Below are 12241 nucleotides of genomic sequence, written 5' to 3' on the forward strand. Positions count from 1 at the left end.
CTAGATGCCGCGCAGGTTAGAGGTTGGCAGGTTGCCCGCCTTACCAATCACACTATTTTTGTTCGAAGTAAAACTCAGCCCAAGCCCAGCGAGCCGGCTGCTGCCTCACACACCGAGAAGCTTAACGGCGCGTGCTCCCCGAACGAGAGGCAGTTAGCAGGGAGACGCACGTGGCAGGTACATAAAGTACGGCGTACGGACAGGCCGCCGGCTAGACGGCCGGATCTCACCTCGGATTGGATCGGTTGCTAGCTGCTGCTGCCGCCCGTCTGCGCGCGTGCAGCGCAGGACGATGTACGTGCCCATCCTGTTGCCTCGATCGTGCCGGCCGACCGGCCGGCGGCAGACTGTACAACGCGCCGGCCCTGCACACTGCACGTCTGAATCAGGCAGTGAGAGGGTAATGATGTACATGAGATAGATAGGCGGTTTGGTTCGTGCAATGCCATGCTACAATTACCTCTTCCATTGTTCAACAGAGTTCGCATTAATTTTGAATCGCGTCATCCGTGGGCCTCTGTTGCCTTGGTCGTCTCTGCGCGCCTTTGGATTTTTCATCGTCACTCCACTGATGCTGAATGACTGAAACCTATATACACCGTACGAGACGACGTAGGCCACGCATGCAGGAGAGCCACCTAGGGGTGTTGGATCCCCAGGCTAAACTTCACATCGAATGTGTACATACTAATTAGTAGTATTAAACATAGACTATTTACAAAACCCATTGCACAGATGGAGGCTAAACGGCGAGATGAATCTATTAAGTCTAATTAATCCATGATTTGACAATGTACTGCTACATTAACCATTTGCTAATGATGGATTAATTAGGCTTAATAGATTCGTCTCGCCGTTTAGCCTCCATCTGTGTAATTAGTTTTATAATTAACTCATTTAGTCCTCCTAATTAGCCTCCGAATATTCGATGTGACACGAACTAAACTTTAGCTTCAGGATCCAAACATCCCCTTATTGTTTATGCGCTGAACTAGTACTAGCTGACCATCGTTGGCGGTGCATTCATGTCTCTAGCTCGGTACATCGATCGCGTCAGCTAGTTAACGTCTTGTTCAGGGGCGCCATGTTGCTCAGAGACGTACCCTGAGGATTTAAAATGGGGTAGTACTGTTCTCTCCATTTCGAAAAGACTACAATTCTAACTATATATCTGAACAAATCGGGATGAAGGGAGCACACTCAGAATTGAACTTTACTTTACACTACAAAAGATTTATACTATGGCCAACTAATAAGCCTTGATCCTAACTTAGCAAGTGCAGCTACAAGTTATTTAAGTTTGAATAATCTTACAACAATAGAGCATATATAGCTGTCATACATACCTAGTGAGCTAACATATTACCTCCAAAGTAGAAATTAAAAAATCATCAAGCTTTCTAGATTCATATTCATCAGTATTATCTACACATGCTAAGCTAAAACCCACTTTATTTGACTATAACTAATTTTTAACTATATACAAATATTTTTATCATTTTAATTAGGATGATGGTGTATTTTGAGAGCATAGGGATCTAGACGAAAACCGAAACCAAGTTTAAGGAGCGAAGTTTAAGAGCTAGATATGTAATTCGGAAGTACGTAGACCTAAATGATAGAGCCGGACAAATTTAAGGTGAGGCCATGCACTTTATTCTTTATTAAGTACAAAAATAATTAATAGGTAGGGAAGAAGAAGGTTGTTGTTGGATACAACACGAATTTAGAGAGGATGCAAGGAAGGCCGCTTTACAGGCCTCGCCTACAAGAGTTGAGAATTGGCAAGAGATTTATATTGGTTTAGGGCCGCACGTAAGTATAGATAGTGAGCCCCTCGAGCCTTCAAACAAGAGAGATTTTTGAAAGTGTGTCTTGCGTTATGAATCCTATCCCCCATCTATGGTTACATGTGGGTATTTATAAGCTATGCGAAAGGCATGTACAAAATACGATCACACCCCTTCAATATAGATATAAAATATATAGTTATCTACATATTCATATTCCACGGGTCTTTAGCATGGGCCCATGTGTGTTCTGGTTGGAGCCTAGAGCTTTGAGGCGCGGTTGCCTCGCGTCCCTAGGATCATCATCTCATCAAGATTTCTAGATTCATATTCATCCATATTCTCTACACATCCTAATCTGAAAGTCACTTTATTTGACTATAACATCTATATAAAACATTTTTATCAATTTAATTAAGATGTTGATGTATTTTGAGAGTATAGGGACTTAGATGAAAATTGAAACAAAGTTTAGGGAGCCAAATCTGCATTTTGAAAGTATAGGGACCTAGATGACACCTGAAGCCAAGTTTAGGAGCTAGACATGCAATTCGAACGTACATAAACCTAAATGACATAGCAAGATAAATTTAAGGTGAGGCCATGCACTTTATTCTTTATTAAGTACAGAGATAATAAGCGGGGATGAAGACGGTTGATGTTGGATATTGTAGCGAACATGGCCCCATTAGGCCATAGTTTGTAATTTTGGTGATTGAGTAACAACATAATCAATGGGACTAATGCCTTGTCAAGAATGTACCTTGTAGGTTTTCTAGGTCCCAAGTATGCAAACGACCATGGCAAGATCCAAATCATGGTATTCAAGTGATCCAAATGACAATATTTTCCGTATTCAAATGATGGTATTCAAGTGACCAAGGCATGGTATCTAGGATTATTCTATGGTATTCAAGCATCCAAATGATAGAGAAAATCTAAGAGATAGAATAACTTCAAGTGCACCGGATGATCTGATTGGGGTCCTTTTACAAGCGTCGGAGCAATTCGCAGAGGAGGCTGAGAAAACTCTATAGCACCGGATGTTTCGATGGCTAGAAGATAGAGGTTTCGGACGAAGCATATTTACTTTGCGAAGTTCTAGAGAGGTTTTAGCCAGAAGTCCTTCAGCTCTGGATGATCTGATGGTACCATCGGATGAAGCGTCGGATAAATTTTTGATGTGTCAGTGGGGAATCTAGGCGTGGGGAGGCCAATGGCTAGTAGCACCAGATCTTTTGATGCTACCAAAATGACACCATCGGAACATCCGATGGTACACTTTAACTAGCCGTTGGAGCAACAACTCTTTGATGCCTTGGGCTATTTATACCCCCTCCACTCGCCCATTTGATGTTGCTGGAGTGTGCAGAAGTCCATTGGAGATCAAGAATCATTAAGAACACATCCAATCCATCAAAAGTGCATAAGTGATTAATCAAAGGCTTAGCACAAGCTTAGGAGAGTGATTAGTGCTAGGATAGGCCTAGAGAAGAGAGAGTGCAAGGTGTGCTTGCCTTGTGATCGGTTCAAGGAGTGAACCACAAGTGTACAAGGTGTGACGACGCCTTGGAGCTTTGATGGCTCGCCGGCAAGTCGTCGACCCTCCAGTTTAGTGTGGAGTGGTGTCATCAACCATGTGCGGGGGACGTGGAGACCCCATTCCTTCATGGAGAAGCTCCTTAGTGTCGGTGTTTAGACCCGGCAACCTACCGAGGGGGTACCCGAGGTAGTGTTTTATGCGTGGAGCTCGCCGAGATCAGGAACTTGAAGGTGAACTCGAACACACAATTTAGACAGGTTCGGGCCGCTTATGTCGCATAATACCCTACGTCCTGTGTGTTGGTTGTGTTGTATTGATTGAACTTGTTTGGAGGGGATCCCTACCTCACCTTATATTGCCGGGGGCAGGGTTACAGGTCAGTTGTTTACAAGAGTACCAGTCGGTTTTGACTAGAGAATCCTACTCTAATTGCTACAAGTAATTTTCTAATCCTCGACTAATTCTTATCCTCCATGTAGACCACGCCATCCTGCATCGTAGTCTCCTTGTCTGACACGTCTCGGTGTATAGCCCCGTAACTAGGACTGTCCAAACCTCCCGATGGGCCCATAGATGTATGGCCGACACTTAGTGAAGGTGGCATCAAGGTGACCGGGGAACTTGGCGTGAGCCTTAGTGGCTGAGCCTTTATGGCAAGTCAAATGGTGTCCAGGAAGAGACTTGGTGACCGGGAAGCAATACTCTTTGTGAGTACTTCAACAACGTGGACTAGTGGTGGCTTAGTGCCTACCGATACCACGGGATAAATCCTCGTGTTAAGAGTTTGCTTCTTCCCCTCATCCCCTCTTTTATGTTTCCGCATTTTATTCTTGCAACTTGTGTGCCTTTACTTTCTTAGTGTAGTATCTTACTAGGATTAGCTCTAGGTTGCAAAACTTATTTTGGGATGAGGGTTTCACACTATATCAACCGTAGAATGCACATCTAAGTTAAGATGATTTAGTTTATGTTCATGCAAAGTAGTGGAAGCCATAGCTTAAGATTTTAGATTGCCTAATTCACCATCTCCCCCTATTAGACTACGAGCACCGATTCCTTACAGATGTACAATACAAATTTAGAGAGGATGGAAGGCCGTTCTACGGCCCTTGCATTCGAGAGTTGAGAATTGTCAATAGATTTATTTTGGTTTAGGGCCGCGAGACACTCTACATATAGTAGGTGAGGCCCCCCGAGTCTTCAAACAAAAGAGCTTTAGGAGTTATCCTTTTTGAAAGTGTGTCTTGTGTTATGAATGCTATCCCCACGTAGGGTTACATGAGGGTATTTATAGGCTATGGAAAAGGCATGTACAAAAGATGATCACACCTCTTCAGTACAGATACAGAATCTACAATTGTCTGCATATTCATCTTCCACCGATTCTTTAGCATGGGCCCACGAGTGTTCTAGTCGGAGTCTGAAGATTTGAGGCATGGTTGCCCTGAGACCTTAGGATCATCATCTCGTCGTCGGCCTAGACCTCCGAGAGAGCCGTCATCATCAGGCCCTGGGAATACCATCATCATGGCGGGCATTGGGAATACACATTACCAGGGCCTTCGGGTACATGGTCTCAAAGGCAGGAGAGACATGTTCAACAAAGGTAACATACGTTGACATTTAGAGAAAAACTAAGAAGACAATAACGATCTACATAATATATTGTTTGTAAGCACAAAACCAAATGTGTGAAAATTACTCTAAAACATGAATATAGTCTCATCTGAAACCTCGACAACGGCGTAGAACTGAAGCCTTACCACGGCACCCACCAATATTCTCATGCTCCTGTAGTCGCCGAAACCTCCAGGCGTGACCCTGTGTCGACAGGGAACCGAGAGAAACAGAACCGCATCGTACCAAGAAGGCGACCGCCATACGGGATCCTTCATCGTAGTGCTGCTGCAGCACCACACTCCATTCGACAGAGTGATACCACCAGATCCGGACCTCTCGCAGGCTGCCTCACAGTCGCCACCATGATAACACAAATGCGCGGGGGCCTCGCCACATCCGCCGTTGGACTCCACCTCGCTCTTATCGCCTCGAAGAAACACCGCGTGCGGGGGCCTCACCACGTCTGCCACAGTACTCCATGTCACGGATCCGTTTCTTGTGTCACCATCAGAATAGTGAGCAAGTTTGCCCCGCTTCAGAAAGTTTCCATCAAATAGCCAAGCCACCACCGTAGGTCGACTTCGCATCATTGCTCCACCCGCGCACATAGCCTACGCTGTCATGCTAGCAAGCCAAAGAAGTCACTTGCGATATCTTCCGACGATGTTGTTCACGCTCGTTATTGACACATTTTTAGTGCCATTTAACTAGTATTTTCAGGCATAATCTTATACTAATCTGCCACTTGGCACCTAAAATAACCCCATATTCGCATATGTGTTGTGTTTTAGACCATATTACAAAATTATAGGAAATACGACATAAATAAAATGTTTTTCTACAAGTTGGACTTGGACCCGGACTTTAGATATTGGAAGGTCCAAACACGAACATTGTACTGCAGTCCCGCAGGAGGAGCTAAAACTTGCACGTGCCATATCTTCCACATCCGAACTTCGATTGGGACGAATTTACAAGGAAAATAGCATACCTTGAAAAGATCTACAACTTTCGTATGAAGTGCTTGGGCATTAGAGGATTATAAGGGGTGGGCCGATCGGCCTGTAGAGGCCTATTTTTGGTTCCGATCGACGTCCTCTTTGACCAGGAGGAATCCCACAACATTCCTATGGTTTTTTCTAGATACTTGGCATCGAAGGCACCCAACCGAAGCCGCCAACTATAAATACCCAAGACATTCAACAAGGAGGGGGATCCCGACGAGTTTAGACCTAGCCACCACCGCCACAAGATGAGAAACAGGGATTAGATTAGATCACCATGACGACCAACGCTGGCGGGGGCTAGGAGGCGTGAAGAAGACCTCATGCCGATCAACCTGAGGAGCCTAGGCCAATCGGCCCAGGGTGTTCTTGCCTCCTCTCGCCGCCACCTTCAGTGACAATGTTCTCCAAAGTCTCCTTCACCCCTTTGTGTGTCAATCTCTGTAAGATGATGGGGTAAAACCTCTATTCATCTCTAGGATTGTTTGGATCCTTGATATGTAACTGCTACATGTACATTGTGCCTATGAATGCTTCATGGTCTTTGTCATTGCAATGCTTTATTTACATATGTGAGAGCTTCATATGTCCTTAGAAGAGAGTTTGTGGTAATCGTACTGATTAGCTTAACTCTGCAGATGCTTTGATATAGATGTGTGAGCGGAGTTGTTGAGTATCCCTGTGTAGTGATAGTATACATGAGGGAAAGAACCGAGCGAGCACATAATCTTTGTGATAGCTAGTAAAGGCACCACTCATTTGTGTAGTAGATGTATATTCATGTGAACCTAGATCCTAGGGAGGGAACACATATCTATCTTTGTTATCTATATTGTATCAACCTTTTTTTCCTGCTTCTTGTTTGGTTTGGATTAGTTTGTCTCTCTACACAACTCATATTGCCTGCTTTCATTAGTAAAATTAGTATAAAGTGAGAGCCAGCAATCCACTTATTCCACGGATTGATAAACCTTTGGGGAATACTCTAAGGGAAAGGCTACAACTGATCCGAGTGCTTGCGGTTCACCAATTGGCGCACTAATTGCCACTAACAGATGTACCGCATCGAGTAGTCCAGCGATGCTGAGCAACCTGCTGCAGTTCGCTGCAAGCCTAGTCATCCCACGATGTCGTTGCTACAAGCGTCGTCCTCCGATGCAGTCCCTCACCGCACTGACAGCTGCCAATCAGCGCCAGCCGCCGCGGTCCGCTGCAAGTAGCCAAGCCCGACAAACATGCGACAACCCCTGGCCACCACCAGAACTGCGATCACCTCCACGTGAGCTCACCAACCCTCGTCAAGCTTGCCATCCGGCACCATGTCGCCTTGCGGTGCCACCAGCCCGTCGCGGTGGGACCCCAGATACCGACTGCGGCCTTCCATGACCAACGACGTCATCCGCAATGCCAGAAGCCCAGTTGGGTCTCTAGAGACGACGCCTCCAAGGAGGGGATGATGCCAATGGTGCCACCATCGCTTGTCTAGAACCTGGACAGAGTTTTCACCCAGAGAACCCCGTGCAACAGGGATGGAGTTCCACCATGACGCCCCCAACGGGAAGAACGACGCCCTAGGGCGTCACCGCCATCACCAACAGCAAGATCACCGGCAAAGGCTTTCGCCCTGATCATCATATCCCTAGCCGCTGCACTCACATAGCTCGGCACTCCCAGGACCATAGCCATGGAAGCCCTCCCGGGGACGGTGCCACCGCCGTGCCTCCTCGCGCCGCACGTAGACCACTCTCGGCTGCGCAACCACGACACCTCCAAACCGCATCCTTGGCACACACGCGGCTACTGCCATGCATGGTCGTCGCTGACCGCAGCGGCCCAGGACCGCCCTAGCACCCCTCCCCATGCCACTGCTATCAGGCCGCCTCCGCCACCGCAGCCCGGCCGCTTGTGCCCCGCGCCGCAGGGCCTCCTCTGCGTGTGTCCTTCCTCTAGACGCTGCCTCCTAGACGAAGCGCCATCGCTCCTCCACATTGCCACCTCCGCACCCCATATCCGGTCGGGACACATCTCGAGCCAACACACGGCCTCCTCCCGCTACTACTGCCTACACCCGCGGCCTTCTTCTTGCCCACGCGCTCCGCCGCTGTCGCGCCCCAAATTCGGTCGGGCCTCACCCTGAGCTGCGCGCCCCGGATGCGCGACCACCGGATCTGTTGAAGCAACGCCAGATCTGTGGCCTCCCACCCTCTCCGTCGCAGTAGGACGCATGTCGGCGAGCTCCCTCAGGTGGCCGGGATGGCCGCGCCCGCTGCGAAGCACCCAAGATGAACCACGAGTCGTTGCCTCGCTGAGTGGCCACCACTACGCCATGAGCAGCCACCACTCGACAATGCCACTCCATGAAGCACGACCTCCACTGCAGCGCCCACATTGGCATTGTCCCCGTCGTGTCGAGCCAAGGGACGCCGGATCCGAATAGAGGGACCATGGATCTGGCCATGAAAGCCTCGAATCCGCAGCCATCGGCAGCTACCATGGCGGCAGCCACCATGGAAGCTCCACTTCCAAGCAGCCTCAAAAGCACGAACGGGTGGAAGGAACCCCCCCCCCCCCCCGCTGCCGTCCTTGCAGGTGCGTGGGCTTTCAGCGGCCCGCTCAGGCGGTGGTGAGGCGAAGGGGGTGTGGGAAGGGGCTGGAAGCACAGGGCGGTGGAGGTCCGCCCGATCCATCGCAGAGGCGACACGGACGGGGTCTTGTTCTTTCTATCTATTTGTGATCTTCTTTCTATCTATCCTTTTTATATCAGGAACAATAATTAAGGGTGACGACGAAGGGCCTACTCGATAACCAAAGACACACGTACAGTTGGAGGATGAAATGCCGTAGCTAGCAGCAAGTGGACCACTTGGCTGTCCCGTCGATGGCGGAGGCAGGAAAACCATTGGTGACCTAATACGAGCTGAATGGAGGCAGCGAGCTCTAACTAAGCTAGTATCCCGTACAACCCCCGGCACGTGGCTCGGCACACTGGTGGAAAACTCACCTTTAGTCCCGGTTGGTAAGGCACATAGATCCTGAAAAACCAATTGGGACTAACTATTCAGGACAAAAGGGGGCTGTCTTTAGCCCCGGGTCATTCATCCGGGACCAAAGACCCCCTTTAGTACTAAAAAGGTTCAAAAAAATAAAAAAATGCAACCGCTCGCGCCGGTCCCGCGTCGCGCCGCCTGCCCATGGCTCGCCTGCCTGCGCCGGCCGCCCGCTTGGAAGAAAGGTAGATGAGGAGGAGACCGCTGCCTGCGCGAGGATAAGGGAGAAAGGAGAGAAGGAGAAGATAAGGTGGAGAGAGGGGGGCCGCATGGAAAGGGGTGTTTTGTCCCGGTTGGAGCCACCAACCAGGACTAAAAGGGGGAGCCTTTAGTCCCGGTTGGTGTTTCCAACCGGGACAAAACGTCCCCTTGTCCCACTAGCTGTTACAACCGGGACTAGGGGGCTTTAGTCCCGGTTGGTCTTTCCAACCAGGACTAAAGCTCCCCCACATTTTTGACTCTGGACTAAAGACCTTTAGTATCGGGTCCAAAGATAACGGGAAAAAACGTTGGATGGAAGGTCTCTTTTTTCAACTAGTGGCAGATGAGAAGATGCATGCACCGCACTTGAGGCCCGCCACCCTCCCCCGGCCCGGAGCAAGTTCGATCCGCTCATTGGCCATCTTAGCAATTGGCTGGGTGCCATCACTGTGCGTGAGCGTCCCAGCCGAGATGGGCGAGTGGAGGGCAGCCCTGATCCATACTACGTTCCACTGGCCATTGCTGCTTGTCTTGTCGAGAAGAAAGCGGGACACAGGGGGTGTTTGGATCCATGGACTAATTTTTAGTTCGAGTCAAATCGGATGTTTGGATACCAATTAGAAGAACAAAACATTAACTAATTATAAAACTAATTGCATAAGCCGTGGCTAATTCGTGAGATGAATTTATTAAGCCTAATTAATCCATGATTAGCACATATTTACTGTAGCATCACATAGTCAAATCATGGACTAAGGGGGTGTTTGGTTCCACGGACTAAAGTTTAGTCCCTATCACATCGAATGTTTAGATACTAGTTAGGAGGACTAAACATGAGCTAATTATAAAACCAATTGCACAGGTGGAGGCTAATTCGGGAGACGAATCTATTAAGCCTAATTACTCCATGCTTTGATAATGTGATGCTACAGTAAATATGTGCTAATCATGAATTAATTAGGCTTAATAGATTCGTCTCGCAAATTAGCCTCCATCTGTGCAATTGGTTTTGTAATTAGTCTATGTTTAATACTCCTAATTAGTATCTAAACATTCGATGTAATAGGGACTAAAGTCCGTGGAACCAAACACCCCCTAATTAGGATTAATAGATTCGTCTCGCGAATTAACCTTCATTTATGCAATTGGTTTTGTAATTAACCTATATTTAATACTCCTAATTAGTATCTAAACATTCGATATGATAGGGACTAAACTTTAGTCCCTAGAACCAAACACCCCGTAGTATCATTTGTTAATGCTCCCAAATCGCTTATGGTCACTGTTTTTTCCCAGATTTACTCTTTCCGGCAGGTTATGGCACCCATGCAATGCAAGTGCTCTCTCTCTCAAGTGGCCCGGGATAGTTTGTCCTGGCTACCGTGTGGGGACCAGGCACCCCGTCTGTGCCGTCGTACTGGGAGTAATATTTTGGTTCACATCGGGGCATGCATGTCTACGTAATCTATTATCATCCCTCTTGCATTGGTGTGATATGGAGGGGGTGTTTGGTTCCACCTTTAAACTTTAGTAGCAACTTTTAGCTGCTAAACTGTCAAACACCCTTGCTAAAATTTGCTAAAGTTGAGTTGCTAAAGTTTAGCACTTTAGCAAGTTTTTGGTTGCTAAAACTTGCTAAAAGGTGGGCTGGACAACCTATACCCCTCATTTATTGCTTGTCTCCCCCTCCTGCGCACCTTTAATAAAGGTAGATAGGTCTTTTTACAGCTCATTAAATGCCTTTTAGCAAGAGTATCCAAACAACTTTTTGCTAAAGTTTAGCAACTAAAGTTTAGCAAATTTTAGCTGCTAAACTTTAGCAAGAGTAACCAAACAGGGTCGACGTCTCGTAGACGTTAATTTGTCTGATCCGCAGTGACACGGCTGCAGGACATAAGGCAGTTAGTTTGATAGGGCTCCAGCTCCGACTTATCCTGCGGCTTCAATTGAAGCTTTACTAAAAACGGCTCCACTCCTTAAGTATTAGAGGAGCCGGAGCCATTTATATGGAGAAACTGCAGCAAAAAAAAAAAAAACTCCTCCAGCTCCTTCTCACTATCAAGCTGGCCGTTTCTAGCCACCGTATATGTAATTGATTTCCTCGGTTTATTTCTCCTTAAATATTTCCTTGGCAGCTTGCTGCCATGGTTGCTCGGATATATTTTTACGTCATGCAGTAGAAACTGGTACACCGTACTTCTTCACTATGGTTGTTCAGTCATCGTTCAGTCAAGTTGACGAACCCTACACCGTAGTTTACCATGCAGACTAGTCAAATTAACACGATAAAATTGAATTACAACCCACATAGATCGAACTGGTAGCCTTACACAAGATTCACCAAGTTCCCTATAGGAACCACTACTCATGGCAGTGGAAAATTGGCGAGCTCGGTAGGTTGTGTTCCTTGTAGGTGGAACCTTCCAATCTGGATTTGAATCTCCAACTCAGCTTAAGTGCTTTCATTTATACCTAATTATTCATTCAGTCGCAGGTGATGCCTATTATTGATAGTGAGATAGTTTTGGCGACTTTGTCAATCTCAATATGTGTCAGACTATAGTCTTTGGTATCGCATAAAAAAAGTGATAGTACTAGTGTTGAGGCATGTGGATATGACTTAAAGCACACAACGCAAAATGGTCTAAAAGCCTAAAGAGGAATATGTATGAAAAAGGAGGAAGAAGATATACTCCACGAAACCAAGATACAAATGCAACCGAAAATAACTGCAGATACATGTACTGGAATTTGAGCAAGTACCAAGTGGCATCCAAACATCAACATCAACGCTGATGAAACGAAACCTCACAACATTAATGTACAGATGCCAAACTGAAGGTCCTAATGAGCATGAAATAACAGTCCCTGCGTTTCTGTGTAAATAATGCAACACAGGCAGCAACATAAATAAACACAAGCAAACAAAGGTACAGTTCAAAACGGAAACATTAATCTATTCAATATAAGCATACACAACCACCAAGGACGTCATTCATACCAGAGGAGCAAGCAAAATAGTAGAACAAGCCGCAT

This window comes from Setaria viridis, chromosome 5 (genome assembly GCF_005286985.2).
Source record: "Setaria viridis chromosome 5, Setaria_viridis_v4.0, whole genome shotgun sequence".
In the NCBI taxonomy this organism is placed as follows: Eukaryota; Viridiplantae; Streptophyta; class Magnoliopsida; order Poales; family Poaceae; genus Setaria; species Setaria viridis.